This window comes from Thermobia domestica, chromosome 15 (genome assembly GCF_964235325.1).
Source record: "Thermobia domestica chromosome 15, izTheDome1.hap1.1, whole genome shotgun sequence".
NCBI lineage: Eukaryota > Metazoa > Arthropoda > Insecta > Zygentoma > Lepismatidae > Thermobia > Thermobia domestica.
The window spans coordinates 13,028,131-13,044,626 of record NC_137468.1 but is presented as its reverse complement, the minus strand read 5'-3'; the positions used below and the strand labels follow the sequence as shown (position 1 = coordinate 13,044,626).

Below are 16,496 nucleotides of genomic sequence, written 5' to 3'. Positions count from 1 at the left end.
TTTCGACATGTAGTTCACACTTGGTGGGCGCTTCGGTTCCATTCGATATGTTTTCATTCTCGCTATTCGACAATGATTGAATGTCAGAGTCCGTCTATCAGTGTGGAAGATAGACAATGCTCAATAAACAGCTTTGTTTTATTTCCGTTTCGTCATCTTCATTGCTGGCTTAACCTTTAAACACCCGCCAGGAATTTGAACAAAATCGTAGACTCTCACGTTGGGGGCCCTAGTGACCTTCCTAATATTCACAGAATTGTGATTGATACATTATTGGAAAGCTTATTGAACATAGATTCGAAAGAGGTAAAAACAATTCCCGTCCTATTCGTAGAAGTAGTATGAGAAACAAAAAAGTCCTTAAAAATATGAGAAAAATAGAATGTGAAGGTCCTGGCAACCCTTGCAGTCATTCTATGCTGACAAAATGATGCTAATCTGTAGTCAACACACTTGTGACAATAATATAAAAGATAGTAGGCATTGCTGCAATGCAAAGCGAGATAAAAATACAGAACGAAATTTCTATTTAAAAATCGTCCAGTATATCATTTTCGAAGGGCTGTTGCAGACCTTCGTGTTGGCGGCTTTTGTGAAACCTCTAATTAGCGCAGAGTCGTGACTGATACATCGTTGAAAAGCTTATGGAACACAAATTCCAATTAGGTAACATTTGTACAATTCCCGCCCTAATCGTAGTAGAAGTCTTATGAGGAACCGTCCTGAAAATAAATTAAATCTACGTCAAAAAACTGAGACTCAAAAAATTGGCCAACTTTGCAACCCCTCTTTTCCTAATGTAAGCAAGAAGTACACACACAGCTTATTACCAAGTAGTTCACTACATTATTATTTCACATACCAATTTTTATGAGTGTACTCCCAAGGGGGGAATGACTCAAAAAAAAAACTTACGCAAAAAAGCACGAAATTTACCCTCACTCTCCAACGTGGTACCCCCACATACATAATATACATATCGATGAAAAGTTCACCTTCAGGAATATATTAATACCAAAATTATCTTTCTGACTTAATTAGGGGCTGAGCTATTAAGGTTTAAAGCCTGGACGAAGCAAAGGTTAAGGTTTAGGGCGATTAAAACAATACCCTCGCATATTTGTTTTAAAATCACTAGAGCATAAAGTATAATTTCTGGAAGATTAGCCGGGACAAAGATAGGATAAACAGAAATTCTTGTATCGCCTAGAGCTATAGCAGCAGGGCTGTGGGTCAAAGGGGAATGAGTCACCATCTAGAACAGCATGCGCGTTCATTCTGATTGGTCCTCTACGTGTCATTCAGACACTTACCTGCGTGTCTTCGCCAGAGCTATACTGTTAAAGGTTTGCTTGTCATGCTTGTTAGCTATATTTAAAGTGAACAAAGTTCTCATATCTTGCTTATCATTTTTGTTACATTTTAAGTGTTGCAAGAAAAGACACTTTAAATTGAAATGTTCTTCTTTTCTTACTTATAGGCTCCATTAGCAACATTGATGACGAAGAATACAAGTGTCCCGATGGATCTACGCCACTCGTGAGGAACAAAGTCATCTCTGGTGTGGTGGGGGCAGCCTCAAGCGTAACCTCAATCCAAGTGGCCAACCTTCTGAGGCTTTTCAGGATACCTCAGGTAAGTGCTAATATTTATTTAAATTAAAACGTTTATCCTTTCTTTTATAACTACCGTTAAATATGGCGCTAGTCTGTAAGTAGGGTTTGAAATAATCCGTTGGGAAACCACCTGGGTCTATGTAAGTTTTTCCGACTTTTTTCAGATTTTCTTAAGGTAATTGGTTCAAAAATATTAAAACTTGTTTTATACGAGGTGTGATCAAAAAGTAGGGTGAACCATTTTATTAGAAACAAAGCAATAAGTTTCCATGGAATTTGATTTAATTTCCTTCAAATAACTGTCCTTGGCTAGCAATGCACTTATTCCAACCTTGAATCCATGACTGGAAACATTGCTGGAAGTCTTCTTTTGGAAAGGTGTTCAGCTGCTCTGTTGTAGCCCTTCCAATGTTAGGAATGGTGTCAGATGTTTTCCTATAAACACGGTTTTAAGTTTTGGGAAGAGCCAGAAGTCGCGTGGTGCTATATCTGGAGAGCACAGTGAATGTGAGCAGACAGGAATTTTTTTCGGCCAAAAACTCGCGTATCAAAAGCAAGCTATGGCACGACGCGTTTTCCTGATGATAGAAGAAAGCCATTTTGTCATTCTATCGGCGGTTAAAATACTTCTCACGAACTCACACGAGATGTTTAGGTTTTCAGAAAGCTCTCGATTAGTCATTCGCCTGTTTGAATAAATCATTTGTCCAACCTTTTGCACGTTTGTATTTGCTTTTGACGTCGACGGACGCCTCGATCGTTACTCGTTTTCAACCGACCCCTTGCTGCTTTTGAATCGCTGATACCACTTGTAAGCAGTCTTCAATGTCACTACTTCATCACCATTCACTGATTTTGACATTTCGTGAGCTTATTTTATTTTATTTTATTTTATTTTATTTTTTTTTTGTAGTTTATAACAAAATGTTGATGCGCGACAGATACTCTTAACACGTTCTCACTTTTCTGTCTCTGGAAGCCAACTAACACGTCACAACTCTTTCATACTCGACACTGACTGTACCAAGTTTTAGGCTACCGGGTTTAGTAGTTGAAATGAATACAACTTCGATAAATGATACTGTGGAACTACATTCAACTTACTTTTTGATTATACCTTATATATATGAAGATAATATCCTTGTCATAATTTAGAACAATTTTCTCTTTGCTATTGGATTGTAACCGTCCTAAGTTCGAGGTCTCTATTTGGGTGAACATTTATTTGTAACCACGCCGTGTAATCTGGTCGCTGTCCGTGGCTCGTGGTACTACCAATAAGTATACTCCTGATACTTTAACTTACCTGGACAGGACGACGAAGGACCTCTCCAAGAAAGATTACAAACTGTTTCCAAATCGCTCGTCGGTCTCAATAATGAGATGAGCATTAGGCGCCGAGAGGTTCGGGTGTCTCGTCTCGAAAACCTCACGGACGATCAGACGTTCATCCAGACCATAACGCACACAAACATCACTCATACAAACAACGAAAACACACTGGATTAAATAACACTATACTTATTTATTAGAACACTATTGTATAAAAAAACAGCGAAGAGGAATGGACACAACACTGGACACTGAATAAGTAAAACAATTTTCGTCACTGAAATCACGCTTTAACTTTTCAGTGCGCGATAGCCCTTTAAATATATAAAATTATGATTCGGATTTCACTGTAAATGCTTCTCTCACACCATTGACACACTTGGGGGATTAGCACTGGAGAAAAGTTGTCTGGATCGTCCCACGATGAATCCAGTTGTTACGCTGAACAGTCCTGCAGCGTAAAGGTGAATCTTCAGCAAATAAACGAAAAGAAGGTCTCCACAGTTGAATACTGATATTGGAGGGCGCGTATATAACTTTTTAGCGCACTAGGTTTATGAACCTGGGACTTCACTAGTTGGGGCTAGCCGTAAGAAATCGTCCTTCACCGGCTAAATAGCTTGTGCCCCTTTACAAAAAGTCGTATCTGAAGCTCGACACGACATGCGTGGTTACGGCTTCCAGACCTGGAGTCGAACTCCCTGAGCATCCAAGCTCAAGCTACGAGTTGCAATGGTCAACGGAAAAGTGTTGGCAGTTCATTTCAAAAATCACTCAGTTAACTCACCTGTATGCACATACAAACAGAATACGGAAAACAATTTATGTTAATTTTAGTCAACTGCCTACAATGCACTAGACACGGCGATAACACTGGCGTGAGAAAGCACAGATAACGAGCTGCAAAAACTGTGAGGCTGGTGCCACTTTGGTTGCTGACCATCTGGTCAGCCCGTATTTCTCTAATCTGTTGTAATGTTTCCATAAGTGATTAAAGAAAGCACTTAATTCAGTTCCAAATAACTATAGAATATATACTGTGTATATAATGAATCAGGGAGAAACACTGAAATGGTTAGTCATTCGCTGAAATGTTCTCAGCAAAAGCAATGTTTAAATATATATATGAGAAATCGATGAAAGACTTCTTTGTCCAATTGTGTGGGAAAGAAGCAATTCCCACCAAAGAAAGAACTTATATGCGTTGCAGAATAAAGTATAAATCGAAAATAATAATCACTGTCTTTACGAAATATACAGGGTGTCCACAAAAAATCCTTCTATAACCTGGTAGCGGTTATAGGATAAAAAGTTGTTCAAGATTTCAATTTTTATTCTAGGTCTTGAATTCCATGCTTTCTGTGATTTGTTCAATGTTTGTTTGATGATTAAAGTTAGCACATGAAACATGGCGATAGAGTTTATGGTATAATGCATTCTTTCCAGAAATGAACCAGATTTCTGCTACTGCATTAAAGGCCTGTGCTTAGCTTGTTGATAATAGTGAATTGAGTTGATTTTGAGTTTAACGTCCCGTTCAGCAGCGAGGTTATATGAGACGTGGACCTACTGATTAACGTGGAATCCGAACCACATGAGCTCCCGCCGGGAATCGAACCCGGGTCTCCCACGTTAAAGGCGCGTACGCTAACCGCTTAGCCACAGAGGAGCCCTTTGATAATAGTGAATTCCGTCTATGTTAATCATTATCGGTTTTCATTGGAAAGTGACTAAACTTACAGGAAATTTTGAAGCAACAACTGTTAAAAATCATACTATACGTATATCAAATGTTATAACTACTTGTTGCTTCTGTTCGCTATATAGTTGACTTACGCAACTTTGGCGCTGGTTCAATTCCCAATGAGAGAGCTCATATTATTTTGATTCCAGATCAAACTGTACGTAAAAGTATCTTACGTACTCAAGGAAATATTGAACTCCAAACCAACCAACCAAATTACAGGTAGTAAAAATTATTTCTGCAATATAAGAAAAACATGGGGAATATATATATATATATATATATATATATATATATATATATATATATATATATATATATACAGACTGTCCCATAATTCGTGTGTAAACTTTAATTTCATAGTACTCAGAACTGGTAAAAGCTAGAACTGTCAAATTTGCAGGCAATTTAGAGGAAGGTCAGAAGATTTGTCTGATAGCAAAACGAGATCGCGAGTATTATTGTTTGCGGAGTTACAGGGTCAATGGTCAAAATGCGATTTTTTCCTTATGGGATTTCAATGTTAAATAGTTGTCTCACATGCCGCTTTTTGAATATCCATCTCCGGTAGCAAAAATTGGTATATCGACATAAATTCTGATCCGAAACAATGTGATAACGAGAAATTTGGGCAATCGTGACCCGGTGACCTCTAGCAGGTCATTTGTGACCCTTGAAGAAAAAGCTCCCTTTTCAAGAGCTTATTGTACACAACTCATTCAGTTGAAGATAATGTGAAAAACACATATGCACAAAGGATCTACTGAACATCCATTTTAGCAAAACGAAGAGGTCAGCAATATCATCAGAGGTCAAAGGTCACGTAGTTAAAATGTCATATTTGATGTGTTAACAAATAAGAAACTGTGACATTGGAAATAACGCTTTGAAGTGCCATAGAACACTTGCATAAAGATCCTTCCAACGAGTGTGTATGGGCATAGGGAAAAGCTCATCATAAGAGGTCAAAGGTCACGCAGTTAAAATTTCATGTTTGATGTGTTAGCAACTATGAAACTGACGTTTGAAAAATGTTTTGAGCTACCATGAAACACATGCATAAAGGTCCTTCGAATTGGTGTATATGGGCATAGGAAAAAGGTCAACAATGTCATAAAAGGTCAAAGGTCACGCAGTTAAAATTTCATGTTTGACGTGTTAACAAGTATGAAACTGCGATGTTGGAAATAAGGATTTGAGCTGCCACTGGAGACATGCAGAAAGGATCTTCCAATTGGTGTGTCTGTGAGGTCAACAATATCGTGAAAGGTCAAAGGTCACGCAGGTAAAATTTCACCTTTGATGTGATAGCAAGTATGAAACTGAGACGTTTAAAAATGCTTTGAACTACTACAGAAAACATGCATAAAGGTCCTTCGAATTGGGGTGTATGGGCATAGCAGAAAGGTCAACAATATCATAAAAGGTCAAAGGTCACAGAGTTAAAATTTCATGTTTGATGTGTCAGCAAGTATAAAACTGTGACGTTTTAAATACGGGTTTGAGCTTCCATAGAACACAACTAGAAAGGTCCTTCCAAGGGGTGCACATGACCATAATGAAAAGATCAATATTACCATAAGGTGAAGAAGCCTAATTTTGCAATTCAGATGCTGCAAACAATGGTAGGTATGTTTCTGTGATGTTTAAAACAATGAATTGAACATAGTATGAGTCCCACCTTTTGCTAATTACTTAGCTTTGCAAAACTGCATTCGAAATGTTTTTTTTTTTTCTTATTGAAACATATTAGTAGCTATTTACTACACAGAAATATTTGAAATATTGTCTTACCTCTACAACAAACACTGACGTCCTTGTACACTGTAAACCTTTTTAGTACTTTGCAATTTATTTTACGTGATCTCCATGATGTGCTAAACTTAAGTTCACTCTGTATATAAGTGTCTTTCTGAAGATTTTTTCAAGAGTGTCTGGAATTATCTGTTCAACGGCACGCTGTATCGATCGTCGAAGTTCAAGTGTTACTGAAGGAGTTTTATAAACTTGTTGCTTAAGGAAGCCCCATAGGAAGTCGCATGGGGTTAGATCAGGACTTCCAGCTGGCCACTCAACATCAGAAACTATGCTTATTAAACGGTTTCCAAACCTTCCTCTTAAAATTTGCGATGTTGCCCTAGTAGGATGTGCTGGAGCACCATCCTGTTGAAACCATGTATCATTGTGTGGATCAAGATTTAAGGGATCAAGTTCATGGAAAAGAAATTCTAGTAACATATTTTGGTATGTAAGTTGATTAACGTCTCCTTCGAAGAAAAACGGCCCTATTACACCAGTTGTTGTTAGTCCCATCCACACCATAATACCCCTTTGATCTGCACAGAGTTCAATTCTTTCCGCCGGTGGACTGGGTCCCAAGAACCGTTCATGTGACGAAGACACTGTTCCATTAAAGAAAAAACAGCTTCATGTGACATAAGTTGAAATAAAAATATGGGATTTTCATTTAATTTGTCTATCAACCAGTTACAAAATAAAATTCTGGCACCGAAATAATCTTCATGTAATTTATTTACGATCTTCATACTGTACACCTTAACCTCAAGCACACGCAATATCCTACTCAGTGAACGTCTTTTAACGTTGGATGCAGCACTCCGACGACGGATTGATTTTCTTGGTGAACTAAGCACACAACGAACCACTTTGCGTTTAGTATCCTCGGTAGAGATCCTTATAGGTGGTCCTGCCTTTCGTTGTCGTTAAGAAAGATGTTCCTTTCTAAAACAGTTTTTCCGAGACTGTTTGCGAAGATGAAGAATTTGGGTATTGCTTATTTTCACACCCCATCGTGCAAACGCCTTTCTCCGCGTTTTTGTAACCTACTTCCTACTAAGAACTGTATGCAAAATCGGCACGTTGTTCCTTTGTTAGAATATCCACTATGACTCACACAATTACACACACACACACACACACACACACTTCCAAACACGTAGGCCTATGAGCAATTTATTTCCAGTGGAATTATTTTTATTTTCTCAATTTCCTGGGTAAGCATCAAGGAAATATTAAGGCTGCCATATTTATTTTTCATGAGAATACGGGACATCTTTGTTCTCCCCTCAAACTTCACAACACAATGCATTGCTTGGAAACAGTTTATTTTCAATGCATTATCCTTTGTGATATGGATACAAAGAAATAACGAACAATCTGTAGTACAGTCTGTTCTCAGGATTTTTTTTTTTTATTATTTTTGGAGAACTCCTTAGTGATTTGCATATACATGTGATATTTTCATTGGAAAATGCTACCCAAATAATATGTGTTTTAGAATCTAGACGAAAGAAAATCCTGCACCCACTATGCCCTAGATCGTCCTGCACATAATAGTGCGCATTCTATAATGACTTCCTAAAATTAAGTATTCTTGTTATTTAAAAGAAAAGATTTCCGAGAGCCCAAATAAATATTCTTAATTTTATATACCATACCAACTAAATTAGTTCTCAAACATTGCCGTCTCCTACTTGCCAATATACGAACTATAAACTTATTTCTTATCTTCAACTGAATTAGTTGTGTACAATAAGCTGTTGAAAAGGGAGCTTTTTCTTCAAGGGTCACAAATGACCTGCTAGAGGTCACCGGGTCACGATTGCCCAACTTTCTCGTTATCATATTGTTTCGGATCAGAATTTATGTCGATATACCAATTTTTGCTACCGGAGACGGATATTCAAAAAAAATGGCATGTGAGACTACTCTTTAACATTGAAATCCCATAAGGAAAAAATCGCATTTTGACCATTGACCATGTAACTCCGCAAACAATAATACCCACGATTTCGTTTTGCTATCAAACATATCTTCTGACCTTCCTCTAAATTGTCTGCAAATTTGACAGTTCTAGCTTTTACCAGTTCTGAGTACTATGAAATTAAAGTTTACACAAGAATTATGGGACAGTCTGTATATATATATATATATATATATATATATATATATATATATATATATATATATATATATATATATATATATATATATATATATAAGCTTGAGCACTTTATGATTCAAGTTTATAATTTCAGCATACTAATTACCTACGAAACACTACGATATCTTTTGTATTCTTTTCTCCTTTTCATCTTTGACGATCGATGTAGATAAGCTCGTCAGTATACTGTATATTCCAATATATTCCAGGAAAACCTGAGAATCCGTACCGCCTCGTCCCTACTAAGAAAGACCACATTGCCACGTTAAATGAATCTTGTAGCTGTCATTAAAAAAAAAATCTTAAAACCCTACCATATTTCACCATATAAACATAGTCTTGAAAAAGACACACAACATTTTTTTTTTTTTTCATCTTGCAAGGAGTTGAACTATGTGCAACTTTCTGGGACGTCTTACTTGCTACCTGCTATCGCTCTCCCGCTGACATAAAGGAAAAGCCAGTTTCGCAGCTTCTGAATCAACGGATTCTTTTGGACAGGGAGGGGAGCACGTCAAAATATACATTTTTAATGAGGAGGTTCACTATTTGTTCAGTAGAGTGCAGTGCTGCATGGGTGGAGATACTTTTCTTGCTTTCAGGAAGTTGTAACATCTAAACAGTAAATAGAAAAATCGGGTTGCAAGTTTTTTTTATGACGACTACAAGATTCATTTAACGTGGCAATGTGGTTTAAGTTTTAGTTTTAGATTCAGAAACAAATATACCCCCCCCTCCCACTGGATTTTGGCCACCAAGGGGTGGAAACAAGTTGTAGCTTTTTTTTCTTACATTTTACAGTATGAATCTAACCATCATTTGTTGTAAATTCCTTGAAAATTTTACAGGAAGAAGAGATTTCGAACAAGTGAGGAAAACAATTCACTGAAGCCAGTTTTACGTGACAATGTTGGCTTTGAGTTTTGAGGGGTTTTTTTATTTTTTATTTTTTTTTTAACTTTCGTGATAACATGAATATATAGATCTACGAAAAGTCATATATCTACTCTTCTACCAAGGATGTTGAAAATTGGTGGAACACTTTCAGTGTACAAAATTGTATACTTGTTTAACAAGGAAATGATTGATGGAGCATGAAAATTTGATCTTACACTTTCACTTGCACTCTTTCTCTCTAGTGCTTTTCTTTTAATATATAGGTGGAAGTATTTTACAATTACTTATCGACTTTTCGGGTGCAGAATAATTTCCCTTAAATACTATATAGACGCAGTTGCTTGTAGCATTGGATACCCCGAAAGCTTGGACCTCTCCCAACAAAAATTTCTGGATGCGCGCCTGTCTTGTAGGGGTACCACTGAGCAATGCACCATAATATCTCGCGAACTGTTGACCAGAGGAGAGATATCTCACGTGACACGTTTCGAGTACTGGTTACAGAAGTTGACACGGTCAGTTACAGCAACAGGAACCTCGTTAACAGTTTCCATGGGGATGGGCCTCCATTTTCTCCCTCATGCGATATCTAATTCATCTGTTTTCTCGAATTTCTTCATTGGTACATTAGTGTATGGCTATACAAGGATGCGTTTCCCATGCGTTACACCCCGCAGCGAACATGATCTAGGTGGCTACTCGGTAATTTTACTTTCGCCAGAGTTATAAATCATACTGTGAGCCAGTCAGGGTTTCCAGGTCTTACTACCACACCCTTATTCTCATTCATGTGAATCACGAGAAATAAACCTATTGTGTTACATAGATTTTTCTGTGATTAGCTAATTTTTCGGAATTTCGTTGTATTTTAGTGAATTTCCTTTTGTTTAGTGAATTTACCGAGCGAAGTAGCTCAAGTGGTAGAGCGTTGGCTTCGCATTTGGTAGATTGCGGGTTCGAATCCCGCTACCGGCCATCCTGACTGGGGTTTTCCAGGGTTTTCCTCAGTTCTACCAGGCAAATGCCGGCATGGTAGCTACTAAACAGGCCCTAGTCGACACCTTCCCAAATCCTTTCCATTGTTGTTGTTGTTGTTGTTGTTAGATATCCAGTGTAAAATGGCCTCTGAGCTGTATCTGGTGGTTGTTAAATAAATAAATAAATAATACTTTATAATAGCAGAATTCCAATACTCTGCACAAAGCATCTTTCAAGCAGCTGTTTCTTGCTAAAAATCCCCTTGCCTGGCAACGCGTCTTTCCTTTTTTCCTTCCTTTGGACATATTTTACGGATTCTGAAATAGCAGGCGGTCTATTGTTCCGAAACACACCAAATACGCTCGAGCCAACGTATTCTGTGCGTTTTTATTGCTTTCGCGTTTGCAGCACATTACGATTAGTCATCCACATTTAAATACAAGGTCAGCGTATTCCAAGTGTAAGCGTGAGCCATGGAAACGAGTTGCGAAAGCATTAAGTAGCCATGCACTTAATTGAAATGGAGGCCCTCCTCTCAGCCCTTTCTGTGTGCGATATTTTCGAAATAAAACGTCGTTATCGCTGCCATTCTGGTAAAACAACTTTACTAGCAGTGCATGTCCCTCTTCTCAATAATCACTGAGTTTCATACGGAGTTTCTTAATTTTCAAACAAAACACCAAGAAACTCACATATAAGGTAATTCCCTATTGCGCAACACGTTCACCTTGTGACGAAATTTCGAAATAAATGTTTTCTTTTGTTATAATTATTTTCATAATTCACGTGCACATTGCTTAACTAGCACACCTACGATATTCAGAGTTCTATTTTGATTCAGCTCATGTTCAGTGTTGCCAACAACCTCTGAAGAAAATAGGCTAGATGGCCTTCAGAAATAAGCTTTTTAACGTAAAAAAAAAAAATGGCTAGATTTTGAACTGTTAATCTCTAACTCACATTGTAGATTTTAAAACCCATTTCTCGTGTGTAGGATTATAAGTGAGTTATAGTAAAATTTGAAATGTTGAATTTTATTCGCTGAAGACTAAGAAAAAAAACACATAACTTTAAATTACAATAAAATCCATCAACTCATCTCATTTGTGGAAATCAACAGCCATATTATCAGTTTAATTGAAATAAGTCATCATCAATGACGTCACAGCTAACCGAGGCACTGGAACTGGATGCACCATCGTTGGATTGTGGATTGGTTGTGTTTATGTAGCCTGCAATTATCTTAATTTTCAGTAGTACTTCTTTCGGCAGATCGTGGCTAAGCGGTTAGCGTACGCGCCTTTGGCGTGGGAGGCCCGGGTTCGATTCCCGGCGGGAGCTCATGTGGTTCGGATTCCACGTTAATCAGTAGGTCCACGTCTCATATAGCCTCGCTGCTGAAAAGGGACGTTAAACTCAAAATCAATCAATCAATTCTTTCGGCAGATCATAGTCCTTACAAACACTTTTTATATCTCCGTACACCCACACGAATCATCATGATTGCATTGGGAGTTTTCAAGGTAGTTAGATATCCCTTAATAAACAAAAACAATCTCTCTCTGGTTTGAGGAACCGAACAATTTACTAACTTTGTATTAAAACACTTTCATTCGTGCATTGAAGTGTGAATATTAAAATAATTAAGAAGTAGCAAACGAACGATTACGGGAACATTAAAATTATTTCTGTCGATAAGTATTGTTAAGTAGTCATAAATCGTAGGTAGGAGAGAGGAGAAGAATGAAAAACAAGTGTTTGTTGCGTAATAAAACACCCCGGGCCTTATGCAAAGTCGTTCTGACGCGTGACTTGTGCCACACTAAAGAGTTGGACTAACATGTTTTCTGCATTAGTCTGGCCTTTAGTATTACGCTAATCATACGTGAAAACTACTCTGCATTAGGCGGCCTCTGTCTAGAGAAATCCATTAATACGATAATATATAATGACAAATAGGCTAATTTTTAAAACACTTTATTTTCAAAGAGAAAGTTTAAAAAAAATTTAACGGCTAATAAAAAAGCCACAAATAGCAAAAGAGTTTCATAAAATAAACTATATTTAAGGCTATAAGCATTTTGTAGATTTGTATGGCTAAATGCCTCTCCAAATAGGCTAGATTTAGAAAAAAACAGGCTAAATTTACATCACTCCTCATGCTCTACTACTCTGAACAAGGTCAGCTGAAATATAACCACTTAGTAGTTTAGCGAATCGGCTTTATACTATACAGCTCACAGATGACGAGAAGAACCGTAGCAGAAGTAGTGTGACGTAGGTATGGGCTCGCCCACTTTTCGCACGGGAGTTTCAAATGACACCACGGAATAGCACACAAATAACTACCCGGAATAGCAGACGACATCTAAGTATAGACCACACCTCAAAAGCCGAAAATGGACTTGACTGTGTCGTTGACCTTTCCCCGCTTCCCCTGTTTAAGGGTTCTTCTCGTCCTCTGTGAGCTGTACCCCGATTTACATAATATGTTTATGATTTTCGGAGTCTAAACCTATAATATGTTAAATCGATAAACTTTTTACCTTATTCATATTTTTTTGTTTATTCGTGTCGATTAATCCGGTGACTAGGACAGTAATTGGGAGTTTATGTATATGGGAAATTTGTAGTGCCCTTTCTTCCACCGTTCTGGTACGGCGCAGGCAATCCCACAATAAGTGTTATGGTTGACATTAATGCATCGGACTTCCGAGAGCTGGTTCGTTGCCAACGTAGGACAGGCTAACAAGGAAAGGAAACAGGGAACTAGAATTGAATAAAGTATATCAGGAATGAATACACAGTGCGTTCCATAAGATAACGATGGAAATCAAATACAATTATAGAATATTGAGCCGCTTTTATTACCGTCACTGTATATAGCACACAACTACTGTCATCTCATCATATCGGCTACAGTTAACACGGTTATGCCAGTAGATTATAATAGTGTACACATTCATACATATCTCCAAACTTATTCACATTAGCATCTAAGTTATAACAGTATTATTGTTTTAGATGACTCATCCACTAATACACATAATTAACATTTTTAGTTACGTCATCGTATCCCAATGCATATTTAATCCTTTAAATCGCCGTGTTTCATCAAAACATATATATATATATATATATATATATATATATATATATATATATATATCAATACACATTTATATTACTTTTATACTGACCATTGCGTATAGCACAGGGATGATCATTTCATCACAGAAAGCTAAGTGAATAATTTAACATGGCAAACACAATAATGTATTATATGAGTACGCTATCGTATTTGTACATACATCCTAATTGTGTGTGCAAGATATTTTACTCTTCCTGATGCGAAAGATGTTACTAATAAACAGGAGAGTGAAGATAATCCAGTTACGGAATCCTCATGGATTCCGGACTATTGGATCTAGTATGACATATTTAAGTTTTCTTTCCTTCTGAACGACATTACTATATATACACACAGCTATTTCAATTTCAATCACTAATAATATAAACAAACAGAAAATCTCAATTCAACAGAGGAAAAAGAATACAACTGGCTATAATTTCGCGGCCATTAACGCCAATACACCGGTGGTGCAGATTAAATATAACCCAACATTAACTTATATAACAAAATAACAGAAATAATGGCATGAATGTAATATTAACAATAACTAATATGCCCTTGCAAATGGTAAAGGTAAACAATAAGGGCGCATACAAAGAAAAATAATCTTATACTGTAATGGAGACCAAACGGGTCCATTACAGTTTGCCCCGTCTTCAAATAAAAAAATATATACATATATTTTTTTCTGATTGTCTAGTGCAAGGTACTTAAATAACCGGGTACACTAAAATCACAACACAAAACAAATACACAAGAAACAATAATAGAGAAACAAGGAACGAGTGAGCAAAATTACATGAACTAGGCTTCATCACTACTCTTAACTTTCTTTCGGAATTTCCAATTCATCTCTTCTTTTCCTTTCTTCAGTTGCCGTTGGTCAATCTTCCGTTTCATCTTAAACGATACTCTCACAGTTACTGCCCTAATTTTCTTCCGTTTCTTCTTTCTATGGCCTTTCTTCTTTTCACCTTTCCCAAGCTTCCGTTTCCATGCTTTCGGTTTCCTTTTGTATTTCCAGGTCAAGATATCGCTATTCATGTTTCTCCTCAGTTTACGGATCCCTTTTCGAATTTCATATACTTTTTTCTTCTCTTCTTTCGATGCACATTCAGGATCATTTCTTTCACTTTCTTTCCATTGTTCTTCCTAGTTTTGTAATTCATACAATTATTTAGAGTAGGCCTGTATTTCAGTCCTTCTTTAATTTCGCTTTCAGCCTTAAGGTAATCGAAGTCTTCATCCTGTGACCCTTTCCATAGCTTTCGTACTCTTCTTACACTATTTAACACACATTTATTTTCTTTATTTTCTCCGAGTACTATTTTCTCTTGCAGGGTCTTAGTTTGCTCCCACCGTTGATTAATCTCATCAGCATTCTTGTCAGATTCTGGCGAATAATCAGAGTTTGATGGTTCTTTCTTAAGCCTCCGATACTTATGTTCACTACTACACTTGTGAACGGATTCTGAAAACTTTTCATTCTGTTCTTGTAGCTTGGAGTTCTCTGCTTCCAAAGTCTCAATATCGACTTTCTTTGGTGTACTCTTGGATAGCACATCCCTAAGAGCTTGAACTTCCTGCTTCGCTCGGTCTAGTTCCTCTTGTTTTTGTTTCAAACTCAGTTCAAACTGTGACAACAATTGGCCACGGTTTGTCTTTAATGAAACCATTTCCGTTTCCTTCAAATCTAAAGCCTCCTTCAGACTGTCTATTTCCGTTTTGAGACTATAATTCTCGTCTCGAAGACTATCAAATTCTTGGCTTATAGTCTTTACGTACCTTTCATTCTTCTCACAAGCTTTAAGCTGTATTTGCAGCTTCTCAATTTCAGCATCTTTTTCCCTTATGGCAATAGAATTATCACATATAATAACTTCAGCACGATTCAATTTTTCAGAATACATATTAATCTCTGCATTCCTTTCTTCTTTTTCTTTTGATTTTTGAGAAAGCATTTCCTTCAGTGCATTTTGTAATGAAATTATCTCCTTTTCCTTCTCAGACATTTCTTTATGTATCGTATTCTCCTTTTCATGTAGAGTATTTCGTAGCTCCTCAACTTCCGCATGCAAATTTTCTTGAAGCTGCTGATTCTTTTCAAACTGTTTTCTCTGTTCTTCTAAATTATTTTCAAGGCTCTGAATCTTTTCGTTCTTCTCTCGCGCAAGGGATTCCAAATCCTTCATTCGTGTTTGCAAAGATTCAATCTCGCATTTGTGCTGTGAGGCCATATTGTAGTTAGCTTCTTCAAGAGCGTTACATCTTTTTCCCAGAGTGTTTTTATCTGCACGTAACGTTTCAATCTCTTGTTCGTAATTATTCACTGACGACAGTAACTCATTCACTCTATCCGTACACATTTCAGTTTTATGTTTTAGCTCACTGTTGTGCTTGTTCGACTTCGAGAAGTCGCTGGCATTTACATAATTTTTCACTAAGCACACTAAGTTCACTGTCTTTAGCACCAATAATACTTTTATAATCCACTACACACTCCTCATAAGATCTGATTCGATCCAACAAAGCTTGATGTGCATTTGCTGCTTTTGCTAATTTTGATTCCAGCTCCGTCACTTTATCATTAAAACTGGAACACTTACACGCTTGAGTCCGTTCTTCAAGAGCTGTAATAGTTTTCACCTTTTCAGCTATTTCTCTGTCCTTTTGTTTTAATCTGTTCATGATAGAATATTGGTCTGCTTCCATATCACTCATTCTTTTCTTCATCTCTTGAGACTTTGTTTTCTGTTTATCCAGAGAGAGTAAACAGTCTTGAAGCTCCCGTTGTAAACTATTATTCTCTTCGCGAAGACACTTGATCTCGTT

At 37.1% G+C, this 16,496-nt stretch overlaps 1 protein-coding gene across 2 annotated transcripts in view; it reads left to right on the top strand.

The window, feature by feature from the left end:
* The first annotated feature begins 1,505 nt into the window (after window positions 1–1,505).
* LOC145672080 (metabotropic glutamate receptor 4-like) overlaps window positions 1,506–16,496 on the top strand; it is a 489,770-nt gene continuing 474,779 nt past the window's right edge. For both annotated transcript variants that reach the window (XM_081741333.1, XM_081741332.1), the window contains exon 1: window positions 1,506–1,635. The gene's annotated coding sequence lies outside the window, so the exon portion shown is untranslated. The remainder of the gene's footprint in view (window positions 1,636–16,496) is intronic.